General features: G+C 43.9%; 1 protein-coding gene and 1 pseudogene across 2 annotated transcripts in view; one reads left to right on the forward strand and one right to left on the reverse strand.

Annotated features, from left to right (window-relative positions):
- Positions 1 to 14,978, reverse strand: part of Nalf1 (NALCN channel auxiliary factor 1) — a 499,942-nt gene that overhangs the window by 408,155 nt on the left and 76,809 nt on the right. The gene's annotated exons all lie outside the window — the stretch shown is intronic.
- On the forward strand, positions 7,712 to 11,451 carry LOC127210247 (protein FAM136A-like; annotated as a pseudogene).

Consider the following 14,978-nt stretch of genomic DNA (forward strand, 5'->3'; position numbering starts at 1 on the left):
AGTGAGTGAATGTGTCATGGTGGGAGTGATGGGCAACATCGAGACTCTGTTTACACATCCTTACAGAGTTCACCCTGGGATGTGTGGAAGCTCTCTGCCCAATCACTCTCTCTCTCTCTAGTTAGGCCATCTCTGGAGACTAGAAATACTGTGAGATCCAGGGAGTTGTTTGTACAGGTGAGTCACCCTCAAGCAGTGCCGCGGAGAACTTAGCTCATGACTGTTCTACTCGCCTCTTAGCAGGATACACTGCAAAGTCTTCTATCCATTCCCAAAGGAGCTGAGTTCCAGCTTCCCAGTGCAGGAAGCTGTTCATTGGTGCACATCCTTCCTTCTCCCATCACCTCCTCGGAGCTGAGTTCCAGCTTCCCAGAGCAGGAAGCCATTCATTGGTGCACATCCTTCCTTCTCCCATCACCTCCTCGCTTCCTTAGATAGAGTTCAAAACAAATCACATGCACCCAAGCTTCCATCTTGGCTGCTGAGGGAATTCACACGCAGTAAGGAAACTCTCTTAGTTAGAGGGCTAACTGGGTGTGCAGGAGGATCAGATGCGCAAGCAATCTCAGAGAACCAGGTGAAGGCCCTGTGCTGTGAGCTTTCTTCCCAGGGTGGCATCGTTGGAAGGTGGTGTGAGGGAGGGGCCTTGTGGAAGGCCCTCAGGTCATTGAGGGTATACCTTCTCACCAAAATTATGGAATGCCAGCCCTCTTCTCTTGTTCACCAACAATGGAATATTTTATTTCAGTCTACCATGCTCCAGCTATGTTGTAAGCACCCTCATCACAGATGCAAAACTATACAAATAGCCAAGCATGGACCACAACCTGCAAAACAGTAAGCCAAAAGAAATTGTACAAGCTGATCTGCTATGTCTGAGTGACAGAAAGCTGACTAACATGGATGGCATTTAAAGAAACAACATTTGTGTACAGAACAGGAGAAGTTCTGCTCGGTTACACAGGTTTGTCGGGGATCAGGAAAGTGGAGGTCTGTGAGACTCCTCTTGGGTGCAATGCAGTCCTACCTTTTACCACCAACTTGACTGCTGTGTCTAAACAATTGGGAGATTTAACAATGTCTTTAAAGGTAAGTGGCACGATTAGGACAATTGATCTTTTAATTGTATAAAGTAGATTATAACTGAGAGAAGAGAATTAGGACCCTTGTAGAGGACTACTCTCAAAGTCTAAGAAGCAAAGAGTGATGCCTAGAATTAAGAACATCACCACAGGAATAGCAGAAACAAAAACAGAAAGAAAATCACAATGCGCAGAGACTCAACCCGGTTGACTCTGAGATAAGAAATGACCAATGAAAAAGAAGCACAAAAAAAAAAAAAAAAAAAAAAAAAAAAAAAAAGCATAAGCATGTCCTCTGAGTCCCACATATTAGGTTTAATTCAAGAAGGGCTTTTACAAGCTGTTTGAATCCTCCAAGAAGACATACCATACAGGCTCTCTGCTCTTGATATAGAGACTGCATTGCAGAGAATAGAAAGGGAACTGTGCCTGACTAGCTATTCTCACTGTTATTAAGCGTACTGTCTGCTTTAAAGAATGAATATTTCAATGCCTGGACATAGACAAAATTATAATAAAGGAATATTAGAAACTTACTAATCAAAAGATGAGACCAGTGTATTAGTCTAAACTAACCACTGAAGAGAAGAGACAAGAGACACACAAGGTCATAGCTGCCTGGTTATGTAGTGACCCAAGGCCCTCCCTATGGGTGGCAAGGCTTGTTTCCTGGTGACCTTGAGACAACCTTGAGAGTATAATGTTTATTTGCCATTATGTCTGACTCCAAGCCATTGGCCAGATCAAGTTAAGAAACTCGCTTCTGGGAAAGGACAAATTCAATAAATTCTCATCTTAAATTCATGCGTAGTCTCTTATGACATAGTTTAATATGATTATATTTTCCATATCAAGACAATTCGTGTTTCAGTGAGTAAAATCCTTACGACGAAGCTCAAGGATGAGGAGAATTACTAAAAATATCAGCTGTTTGCGTATTTTCCCCCATCTCACCCCAAATAGTCCTTGTCCCTAGACACCCTTGAATAAACAGCTTAGCCCACAGCTTTTTGTCCTGCCCTATTTACACAATCAGTGCCACAGGCGTGCCTGGAACATTACTGAGTCTACTCGGAGGCCCTGGACAGGCATGGCACAAGGGACGTTCTGCCCATGGGGAAGGTGTTCCAGAGTGTTAGGACCACAGGCCACGGCCAGCGGACTTTAGCTGAAGAAAGAAGTAAGACAGCTAGCAATGGCCCTGGGTTTCCCAGTGCTTCTGTAGCTAGCCTGTGTCTGCACCAAAGAGTGAGCAGTGAATACAGCGAGGGCTCCCAGTGAGGAATGCCTTCCCTGTTCTACCCAGGCAGCTTATGTAACACAATAGGAGGTCCCCACACAAGCAGGTTAACAAAAGTCCCCAAGACTAGGGAGATGATTGTGGAATTCCCTGGAAATCCAAACCTAAGGCTCACACTGCTATTTCTTTCTTAGAGAGCGTAGATCTGACCCGAACTTGCCATCTTTTTGTAGGAGGTTTCAACAGATAAATAATAAAATGATAATAAAACATTTGTCATGACCTTTCTTTATTCTATGATATAAGCAAAATTCAAATCAAGGGATTTCTCTTCTCACACACAAGAGAGCAATAAGGTAGGATCCAGGGCTTTCCCAAGATTCCTATTGTGTGTGTGTGCGTGTGTGTGTGTGTGTGTGTGTGTGTGTGTGTGTGTGTGTGTGTGTGTGTGTTTCACTGTTTGACACTGTTCTGTTTTGGTGTTGGTTCCTCTACAACTGCACATTATTGTAGCAAGAACTACAGAACATTTACACTGCATAGAACTTTAACTACCGAGAAACATCTGTATTTTTTAAGCAGTTACTTTCTACATCTTCACTAGAGTTGCACTAAATTTAGAGTTTATTCTCAATGCTAACAGGAAGGGAAGACTTGGATGAGGACACATTTGAAAAGGGCCTTTCAATTGGATATAAAAGAGTTAATTCAAAAGGATTAATTCCTGGGCTGTCTACTCTGCCTCAAGAACTTACAATGAGGAAAGGACAGGTTCCTCACTAAAGGGTATTGAGGACATTGGCTAGGAATATAAAGAAGGAATATAGAAACAGACCTCCTTTCACTCCAGGTACAAAAATTAGTTTAAAATTTAAAGTTGATAGAAGGAAATTGAGGGAGGTGCTGTCCAGGATGACCTACAAGGTATGACCTTACAAGCAAATAGACCAGCGGGATTATGCTGAGCTAACACTTCTGCACCTCAACAGGGGAGCTCATGGGGTAAGGATATAGCCCAGCAGGTGGTGAGGGAACACTTGGAAAGAGTGAAGATGTCCTGTAGATGTAAAGGCAACTTGCCATACTGCTAAAATGGCTTAGAGATTAGATCAGAGATGCCTTCCCCAGTATAAATAAGCGAGGTGACCTCTCACATAAACTGATTGCATTTAATCATCACGTAACACATCTCTATCCAAAAGGAACTGTGTATGCCATTTTTATTGGTCAAAAATGTTTTATTATCGCTGAGGGAGAGAAAAGGCCTTTCCATTAAACATATATGCATTTCGTAACAAGAGGTGTGTTGAGTCTGAGTTCCATTCTTTGTAGGTTCTTGGCTGTCCTAAGACAGAAACTGTTTCTTTGCTAGTAGGTGTGAGGGAAGCCTACTGTGCCTCTGCATCCAGCCAAAGGCTCTGTGGGCCAGAGATACCTGAACATCTGTGCTTTTGGCTTCACCCTTCAAAATTGCCAAGAACTTGAATGAAACTAAATGTTAAATGAACCAACGGGATAAAGGAAACGTAATGCAAATATGATGGGATTTTATCCAGCTCTAGGTGTAAATTATAATGTTTACAGAAAACAGATAGAACTGGAAACATTTCTATGAGAGAAAGCAAGCAAGGCTAGAAGGGGGGGGGGGTGTAGGCATGACTTTTCCCACATGAAGAGTCTGGGTTTCAGTGTACACATAAGTGTGCCTATGTGGGGGAGGGGAAGACTAAATGGGAGGGTGAGGTTTGAATACATAGGTCACAAAAGCAGAAGAAGCTTGGAGTAACTGGGTTGGGAGAGCAACACAGGCATCAACAATCAAAGGGCCAGTGTGGAGTGTGGGGAGGCAGCGGGGGAACAAGATAGAATAATGGATATTGCCGCAGAAGTACGGGAACGAGATGACAAAACCAGATATCTGTATGCTAGCCAAAATATTAACTTTTAAAATGCCTGTGGATGCATATGCAGTAGCCAAAACCTATCACGGAAAAATCACAGGGAAATTAAAAATATCTACAAATATACAACACCAAGCTGGGTTTATCTATGCACCTGTGTATAAGCTAGGGCTCCCTCGCTTTGTCCCTTGATGGTGTCAAGAACTCCAAGTGAGTCAGGCGCTCAAAGCCTGTGTCATGATTGACAAAAGCAGTAGGGTGGATGGTGAGGACCCTGTGGGCTGAGATCTGGAGTGATGCTTCCATGGTTGCTAGGGACAGAGCTGGGGCTGCCCACATCAGCCCCTTATACCTGCTCATCCTCCAGGCTCACTGTTTACTTCACTCTTGTTAGTGACAGAGTTCTGTCACAGACATGTTGCCTCTGCTAGAGAATAGCATTAAAAAAAAATAATGTTAACCTAAGCATTGTGAATTCTCCGCTTTCCTTTTTTCTAATGTGTAGTAGTTTGAATGGGTATGGCTCTCATAGATTCATATTTTTAAAATCTTGGCCCATTGGAGGTGGCACTATTAGGAGGTATGGCCTTGTTGGAGGAAGTGTGTCACTATGGAGACAGAACTTTGAGGTCAAATATGCTCAAGCTACACCCAGTGTGGCACACTGTCTCCTTCTGCTGTCTGTGGATCCAGATGCAGAACTCTGAGCTCCTCCTCCAGCACCATGTCTGCCTGCACGCTGCCATGCTTCCCGCCGTGATGACAGTGGACTAAACCTCTGAAACTGTAAGCCAGCCCCAATTAAATGTTTTCTTTTATAAGAGTTGCTATGATCATGGTGTCTCCTCACAGCAGTGGAACCCTAAGACAAATTGTTCCTTGTTAAAATATATGCATGGTTCCCTTTGGGGGTAAAAATATTTCGCCTTGACTTTATCTGTGATTTGTTTCCGGTGCACTGTTAACAAGGCAGCTCATAGGATGGTTGTGCAGCCAGCCAGATGCTCTGTGGTCTGGTCCCTAAAGAGGTGTGACTTAGCTGGATGTCAAATGGGACATTATGCTATGATCACATCAAAAGGAACAAAGGGTGTCAAGCCAAAGGAAGTCTTACTAAGTAATAGACCATAGGTGATTTTATATTCTTTACCAGTTTGAGTGTATAAACTTCAGTGGCAGAATGTGAGGCTTCAAATACTTGCTATATGCAGATAGTTGTCTTATAGTTTCACAAAAGCTACCTTACATGTAAATACGTATTATGTACATCTTATTATATAATAAAATATGTATTTATGCATACATTATTTGTTTACTAGTACTATCTCCACAAAGTTAAATCATCAACTTCCAGGTAAATCTATCACTGGGAAATCTCCAGGGCTATAGCACAGTTTCATGTGCAATCTAAACTCCTAATAAGTGTTTGTTAGCTGACCTGAGAACTAATTAATACTCGCTAGTCAAGAATTATTTTTATTCATTAGCATAGAAAGGCCTCTGCTGTTTAACCTAGCGTCTTGAATATTTAGTCGAAGCAAGTGATAAGAATTAGAAGTATTTAGCACAGGAAGCTCCCTGACTCAGTGCTGCAGTGGGGATTTCACACACGGCTCCTTTAATTTAATTACACTATTTGTTCTTTTACCCACAAGGATGGGCTTGAAAGTGATGGGAAGGGTAACCTCAGCCAACTTGTCCATCTCAACCAATGAGCACCAAAAAGCGAAACTACAGAGAGAGCATTTGCAGTGTTTCCACAGTGGCATTTAAAACTAAGAAGGGAACGAGTTACTTTGGTTTCATTGCATTTTATTCCAACCAGCTTTCCTGAGTCCATGACTCCACACTGCAGTCAGGACAGAAATCGCCTTGAGATCTTTTACTTCCCCTCTTCTGCTGTCTCACTGAAATCTCACATTTCACATTCATAGTCTCCCTTACTCAGATGCTCAATGCCACACATGTGATTGTAACACGGCGCTTTAAAGCCAGTGATGCTTCCTCAGTGTGACATAGCACTGCGTCCATTTTTAAGTTGGAATCGACCAAAGTTAGAGAGCACACTTGTGCCTTCCTGTCCCCATTTCAAGAGCTTTGTGGGTGCATGAGGTGGAGGACAGTAGTGCCGGAGACATTCACTCTGAGAGTCGGTTGTCTGTGGGCAATGAGAGGCCATCTCACCCAAGGACATCGTCCTGTGAGGCCAGATAATGCAGGCAGGCAGACTGTCAGTCATCATCCGGCCTAAAGGAACCAGGTGCTGAATCTCACAAAGGGACACAAGCTGGACTAAGACGTCTAACTATTAACTTGCAGTCCACTTAGCACCTTTCTGTGTGCATGTATTTGGAAATGAAACTAAATACTTGCACTGCTTATACTTAGAGAAAGTGAAAGAGTAAGAAAAAAACCCTCAAAACACCTTTTGGGTAAAATCCCTAACTCCAAAGATTCTAATTCATTGATGTGAAAGAAAAGAGAACAGAGGAAAAGTGACAAAACTGAGCCACAGAGAGCATGTGAGAGGGACATATAGCAGCACATTCAAGTAGATTCGGTCACCCAGTGTGGTAAAAATAACCCACAGCCACACAGTCAAACACTGTAGCAGAGAACGACCAAACTAGAACGATGTTTGTTTAACTGTTGCTATGAAGGCCCCTCATAGTAAGTGCCATAAAAAGTATATTAAGACTTCATGATAACAGGGACATGCCTCAGCAAGTAACAGTGCTTGATGCCTGCAGATGTAAGGCTGGTCATGCGATGGCAACCTTTGTAGTCAGTGAAAGTTGAAAAGAAAGGATCCGTTCCACAGAGTTGTCCACCTTCACACGGCACGGCAGAGTGAGTGCACATAAGCACACATCACACACACGTACAATTAAAAACAAACAAACAAAAACACACCTTAAAGAATTCAAAGCCAGGATTGATGGCTCACACCTGTAATCTTAGCACTTGGAAGGTTGAAACCCCAGAATTGTCACAAACGCAAGGCTAATGTGGGTTACGATATGATTTGCAGATGGGCCTGGCATACAGAGCAAGACCGTAACTCAAGACCAAAATAGGTTTAAAGATAGAGGGGGTAGGTGGAAGAAAATGTTAGAAAACAAGTTTCTAGAAGAATCTATTTTTAATTGGAATGCTGAGTCATTAAATGTGAAACAACCCCCCTCCTTAGTGTGTTCTACAGAGCAGGCAATTCCAAACAATGAACAACGGAGTGTCCACAGCTCATTGTGAGAGTTCCACTCTGGTGTGGACAGGAGAGAGGCTCACAGGTGGTCACCCAATGTTAAGACCTCTGAACTGAGACATAAAATAGCCTGGAGAAATGGCCCAGTGGTTATGAGCATATACTGCTGTCCAGAGGACTTGGGTTTGGTTATTAGCGCTCACAGTAGACATCCTGCAACCACCTGTAAATCCAGCTCTAGAGGGATCTAGTGTCTTATGGACTCCACAGGCACTCAACTCACATGGACAATATCCTGGCCAACAGACACATAATTAACAACTTTTTAAAGCTGCCCAGAGACCGCGTCATCTTAGACCACAAAGCAGAATGGAATAAGGCCATGATCAGTCTAAAGAGACGGCTTCACTACTCCAAGGCAGACCTCACTAATGAGGGTCATCTATTTGGAAAGTTAGGGGCTCTCAGCTAGGGGCCCAACTGTTCTGAAGTGGTAAATTATTATGAGGCTCACAATGAACCCCAACCCCAAATTGCTGACACAAAGTCAACAAGACTTGTTTTGTTCCTTCATCTTGAGAAGATAAATAAATAAAGCTGGGTTTGCCCCCCCCCCCCACTTCCACTTGGGAGAGTTTAAGTACATAAAATAGATTTACTTTTTTATTTATACTCAGGTAACATATTGTTGATATGTCAAATATCTCCCACAAGGAGTTCCCCACAGTTTTCCCATCCCCCTTCTCTTGCGGCTTACATCATCATTAACCTCAAAGTTCTTAAAACAAGTCTGGGCTGAGGCCAACAAAGCAGGGTTAAGCAGATACATGGGGTGTAGCCTTGGGCCCAAGTGTCAATCACTTGACAAGATTGGGGAGGGTTTCCCCTTTCCACTGATGGTGAACGAGGAAAGGGTGTTGAGGCAGGAGGCCGCAGAGGACGAAAACATAGGATGAACACATGACAACATATTCTGCCATATGGTAGTTAAGCTATTCTCCTGGTTATCTGATGTGTGGCATTGAGGTTGCGTGTCTCCTTTACCTGTTGTTTAATAGAACTTGCAAACTCTACAATTGTGGATAAACTGACGTGAATATAGAAACAAGAGAGTTAATGCTACACTAGAGCCTGGCTTTATAACTATTGAGGAGTTTGAACATCCTGGCCAGAGCAGATGTGCTTGCCTGCAAGGGACCCTCAAGACCTGTCCTGTTGGCTGGTTGTGCTCCCTCATATAAGGAAAGATCACTGAACCCTGGCCTGAGCTTCCAGCCATTCCACCTGTATCCCTCCCCCGCCCCCAGCTGTCTGTAAGCAATCCTGCCCTAGTTAGTGGTTTCCTGGTGTCCAGAAGGACACTGGTTAAAGCCAGTTTCAGGGAGACTCCATCTATGCATCTCTGGGGAAGTCATTATTGATGCCAAAGTGAGACTTCTCAATGCTACAGCTGAACTGTGGCAACCCAGCACCTGTAACTCTCCACATTCCCTATAATTGAGCTCAATAAACTCACTGGGGGGTCGAGCTGGACTTCGGTGCAACTGGACTTTAGTTTGTCGCCGGTGCCCTTCTTCAGGACAGCAGGGAAAGAGTTCACGCAATGATGGAGACAAGAAAGCAAGTTATGTGAAGAATAAAAAATGGGGTGCCACACCCCCAAAATCCCAACAACATGGCTGTCCAGACAGTCCTGAAGAACACCACTACCAAATGACATGCCAGTGTGGGTAGGGAAATATCACAAGGCCCTGGCCCTAGAGGAAGGGCTAGTATCAACTGCTGAGGGAGGAAGGGAGAGAGGTAGGGGGAAGGCAGAGGGAAGGAGGGAGGGAGAGGGAGGAGGGGAGAGAGGGGGGAGGGGGGAAGAAGGGGGAGGGGGCATGGAAGAACCAATCTTCTTCTGGGATTCCTGCTAGATTATCCAATCCCAAGTGATCAGGCCTAACCATACACATATGAACAGCACCAAATGAACTCGGCAGGTTGTATTTATAAGTTTATATGTATGTATTTACACACTATTTACAAATAGCAATAGAAATTTCATAACAGCTTCAAGCACATGAGAGCCAAAACTCAAGAAACAAAAATATGAGCTGCATTTTATCTTGAAGAATTTAGAAGATGAAGTTTTGAATGCATCAGCACGTAATAATTACTCAGGAAGACATACTTGTTTTGGTATCAAAACATCACAGAGTAAGGTGTAAGTGCCCAGAAGGTAGGCACTTTTCTAAACTTTCTTTTTCAAACGTGGTCCCCTCCCAAAATGAGCGCAAGTGACTACATGGGGCCATCAGCACTGCCTGGCATTAATTTAACTGTGTTTGAAACTATGTGTTCCCTGCACCTGTGTATGCTTGTGCAGGAGAGAGCTACACCTCACGAGAGGCCTTGGGTGACAGCACACCCCCCTAGAATATTTACACCGCAGACTAGCAGGGCCCATCCATTCTCTAAGCAGCAATGAGAAACAGATCCAGAAAATTCATTTACACAAACATTCATATTTCTATACAATCCTATGACAGGACTATGGATTTCTGCATTAAAATACATGTTATTAATGAAAGAATAAGTGGCCACAAGAGAGAGAAGATCCATATCCAGGCCTACAGTAAAGAAACCGCTGAGGCTTACTGAAGATGTCCTACCTGCCATTTCTTTGTATCATTTCATTGTCTTCCAAGATTTTTCATGAGAAATATTAAATACCGACTTCTTCGCGTCCTCTTATTCTCACAATGATATTGACATATCAGAGCCAACTACTGAATTGTCTCCACAGAGAAGGATGGAGCAGCAAGTGAAGCCTCCAGTATACAGTAAGTATCAGGGAGTCAGAGTCTTCACTCTGTTTACTTTCATAAGGATTCTGCATCTTTACAAATCTTCCCTGGGGAATTCCAATGAAGCCTTCCAGGACTGCAGTGGGGAGGGGGCGGGGGGCGGGAGTGCGAACACAAGCGAGAAACCCTCATTTGAACCATCCCTGGCCAAATCCCGAATAAATTATGGTCAAACACAAGTGCACAAGCATAAACCATGGCACAGGCTCTACATTCGAACAGCGTCGGGCCAGGCAGCCCTCTCCCAGCTTTTATGTCCTGACAGCATCTTCTCAAAATGTTATCCTTCATGAAGCCTGGCTGCTTAACCAGACAGAACGCTCCAGGGATTTGTCACCATTTAATTTATTCCTTGTGGCCTATAAACCACGAACATCAATTTCCACAAATACGTCATGGGTCAGAAGCAATGCTGAAGGGTGTGGGGGAGTGTGTATCACCCCTGGAAGCCTGACATGTCTTGAAAGAGGCGGCGCTGCTCTCTTTCTCAGGAAGTAAACAAAGACAACAGCCACGTAGCTTCACGAAATTAATTGTGAGATCACACGGGGCGTCTCAAGGTCTGGTTTTGTTGTAATGACATTGGATATACTCCTCACACATCTTTACAATTGGTTTGGTGGATCCGTGGACACAGAATTATTTTGTTTTACTTAATAAATGTATATGAAAGGAAGGATCCAGCCCGGCGCAGGGGGCGGGGCGCCGCGGGTGCACTCCTGCGCGCAGGCGCGCTGACACAGCGCAGTTTAGGGTTGCCATGGCAAAGATGCCACGGGCTGTGGTGAGAAGCTTGGAGAGAGGGAGAGAGAAAGAACATCCGGAAGGTTCAAGGCCTCATGTTCACTCAGGTGCAGTGCAGACTGCTATGAGGACAGGCAAGCATCTGTGCATCCGGTACACCAATGCACCAAGTGCTGCCATGTGCCTCTAGCCAAACCTAGGCCTTGGTCTCCAGGGAGCAGAAGAGGATCCAGGACCACCTGGCCCAGTGTACCATATATTGCAGTGACAAAGCCAAAGACTTGATGGATGCAGGAAATACGACACTGCAGGGCAAGCAACAGCTGGACAGCTACGTGACCAGTGTGTGGTTGAAGACTTGCAGGTCATCCCAACGATGACCAAGAGGATGAAGGATTCTCTGACATGCATTGGGAAATATAGCTGATTGCCAGTGACCACCGGGGCTGGCGGCAGGCTACTTAAAAAGAAGAACGGCAGTTTAGTGTGTTAAGCAATGTTTATGAATGAGGAAAGAAGGTTACTGGCAATATGCTACTCACCGCTAGAGACCAGTTCCTTTACACCTGGACCTTAGAAGGAAAAGTGGAAAGAAGCCGGTGCTAAAATTTGGATCACAGATGTCACAAGGGAGAATCCTAGGCCCTACATTTTCATGTTCTGTCAGTAGAGATTGCCCTTGTACCAAGGAAGGGCTCAGATTCTTACTACACAGACATCTAAGCTGGCAGCTTTCTTCAACCCGCTGGTAAACTCTGAGGAGAGGTGTGCCTGTCACCAAGTTCCAGTTTACCGCAAGTACCACCACAGCACCTTGCAGATGCTATGAAACAAAACCCAGAAGAATAGTTTGAATATCTTCTAAAGGTTCCTTGTATTTTCTGGCATCGAGATGGGAATGCCCATTTCTTCAAACTCTGTCATTCTGGAAGTCCCTGAAGAAGCTGGAAACTGTCACACTGTGCGTGGGAAACAGCTTTTGTCACTGACCTCTGCAGCAAAGTGACACATCCCCGTGAAGAAAGGGGTTTTGATTGTCATGCCCATACCAGTAGCTAATAGACAGTAAAATAGAAACCTCTGGAAAGTACTAGACTTTGAAAGCCTAGACTGTGCAGAATAAAAGTCCAAACCTAGTATTACTCAGCCTCTGAACTCACAGACCCACATAGAGGTAACCCCCTAGCAACAAGGAGGCCTAAAAGTAAGCAATTTGGGCCGAGGAAGGCTGGGACCACCACAGAACAGGGTAGGCACACGCCTCTTACCAAATGCCATGATTGTCTGGGGCACTACAGTGAAGTGTTGCTGGCCCACCATGTCACTTTATCTTTTGATTAAGTACTATGCTGCCTTTATGCAAATTAGTTACTTGAAACAGTGATATTCCTGTCTGTTTGCTGTGTCAAATCTGCAATATATTTTCCAAGTGTTTCAGTTTTTAAATGAAGGTTCATTGTCTCAAAAAAAAATTATACAAAAGGATCTGTGCCTTATTGTAAATATTCACCCAAACACACAGGCTCTCTATAGACAGTCTGAGATTTCTAGGCCTGTCCTTTATGGCTTTCTGATGAGATTCAAGAAGCCAACTGTCCTGTGCACCTTTCTTGTCACTGTGACAAAATGTAGGACAGAAGCAACTTAAGCTGGTAAGGAGGGTCTGCAGTAGCAGGAGGAGCTTGAGGCCATGTCGTATGCACGGTGTGGAAAGAGCAGGATGCCAGGGCTCAGGGATATTTAGCTTTTTGGTTCCCTGCCACCGACGGCTTGCTCAAGGGCAGATCAGGAAGAGCCATCTATGCCTCTTCACCTGCATCGCATTGGCATATCCATCTGATGGCAGCTTTTTCACTCATCACAACCAGAAAAACAGAAGGGGAGGAAACGGTGTCTCCATTCTGCCCTATCTTCTGTACGAGTAAAATATCTGATTGATAAATGCATTAAAGAGATCAAGAGTACTCTGAGGGGATGTTGACTTCAAGTGAGCCTACGTGCATGTTTTATGTCCTTCCACACTGCCACAAATAACAAATAGTATGTGTGACTCCTATACACACTTTTAAAACAGAAAATTTCCAGAATAATTCATGTATATCTTGACTCCATCTCATTCATAAATTATAAAACAAAGCTATTCTATTTTCAATTTCATATGTAAAAGCACATTAATTTTCTTATTGCTGGGCCTAGAAAATAAGGTTTAGTTACCATGTTTTCCATAAACCCATTTCTGGTTAATAAAAGGGAAATAATTCAAGTATGGAAATTTTCACTCGGATTTCTACAGAGCACAGAACACCACCACAAAAAAACTACATCTGGGCTGTGGGTGCATGCACTTAGCGTAGGTACATTAGCCAAGCATGCTGGGTTTCAATCTTTAGTACCAACCAGAACCTGAAAAAGAAACAACAAAAAGCCTTATTCTTCATAATCCAAGTGACCCAAACCAGTGGTGTCATGCTAGACTTCCTAGGCTAATTGTGTGAGGACAGAGGAGCTATGTCACCCCTGATGTCAATCCCTGACCTCTGCAGCATCAGGAAGTGCAATTTAAGATGACTGGAGGGTTTTCAATAAGCTTCTTCTTAGGTAGAAGAGACAAGGAGTTAAGAAACGACAGACAGAAAAATCAGGAAACTATATGGGGCAGTCTCCTGGGATCCCTGTCTTAGAGACGGATGGAGCGAGGGGTCTAAGTGTACCTCTGATTTCTTGCATAATAGTCGGGCTCTTATGGGACCAGACAAGCATTCCTATCAGCCAAAGAGTACTGAGTGGTTTTTCTAGTCTGTGCCTGATTAACATCTGAGGCCAACCTCCAGTTTTCCAGGATACAACACAACCTCTAACTGAGACAAAGTTAGAAAATATGTATACTCACATAAAAGCCTCTGTTAAACACTAATGCATTTTTTGAAAGTGTAAAATTAGTAATCTTGGCAACATAATTTGCATATTTCAGCAACTGTGTCCATGTGCCCTGTCTAGAAGATTGGGCCCAGTGACTGCCTTCTACTCCTTGGGAGGGGAAAGCCACTGTGGGGTTACATTTGGCAGACAATTCTATTCTTGAATTTCCTTGATTTGCTGAAGCTCGAATTAGTAGAATTTTTTTCTATAACAACTAAGCAAGTATAAATCCCACAGCAGTGTGGATGTGCTTGCTTGTTATCACTGTCTTTCCAAAAGTCAGCCTTGCCCTGTCCCTGCCAGGTGTAACGAAAGTCTACCCTTCCGTACAATGTGCCCTTCTGGAAAATGGGCTTATTATAACACACTTCACTAACATGAGCTAGAATTCAGTCACTTTTCACTGCAATATGCTAGGAGGGGCCTTCTAAGACGTCCACATGAGACGCAGACACCCAGGTGGAACAGTGTGTGGGGAGGGAGGACTGTAGTGCCAATCTCAGATGCTCAGATGCTCAGATGGACTCCCTGAACAGTCTCCCTCAACACTCTCTACACCAGCAGTTCTCAACCTGTGGGCTGCGAACCCTTTTGGGGATGAATGACCCTTCCACAGAGGTTACCTAAGATATCTGAAAACACAGATTTGTGCATTAAAATTTAACCCAGTAGCAAAGTCACAATTATGAAATAGCAATGGAAATTGTTTTACGGTTGGGTTCACCACAATATGAGGAACTGTATTAAAGTGTTGCAGAATTCAGAAGTTGAGAACCACTGACCTACACCAATCTATAAGACTCCTGGAGTTTGAACAAAAGCCTTAGACTCTGGCAGTGAATTTCTGTTGATTCAACTTGCCCCTCACAAATTTAACCTGGGGTACATTGAAAAAGAAAGCAAAAACAGCAAATACGACAAGGAACACCTGAAGAGGAAGGGTGAGTTTCCTGTTTGCTGAGCGGCCCGGGACTGTCTTGATGGCACCCCTAGCTCAATTGTCAAGTGTCTTCTTCCAGTTTCAAGGTTTCAAGA

This window comes from Acomys russatus, chromosome 27 (genome assembly GCF_903995435.1).
Source record: "Acomys russatus chromosome 27, mAcoRus1.1, whole genome shotgun sequence".
Lineage (NCBI taxonomy): Eukaryota > Metazoa > Chordata > Mammalia > Rodentia > Muridae > Acomys > Acomys russatus.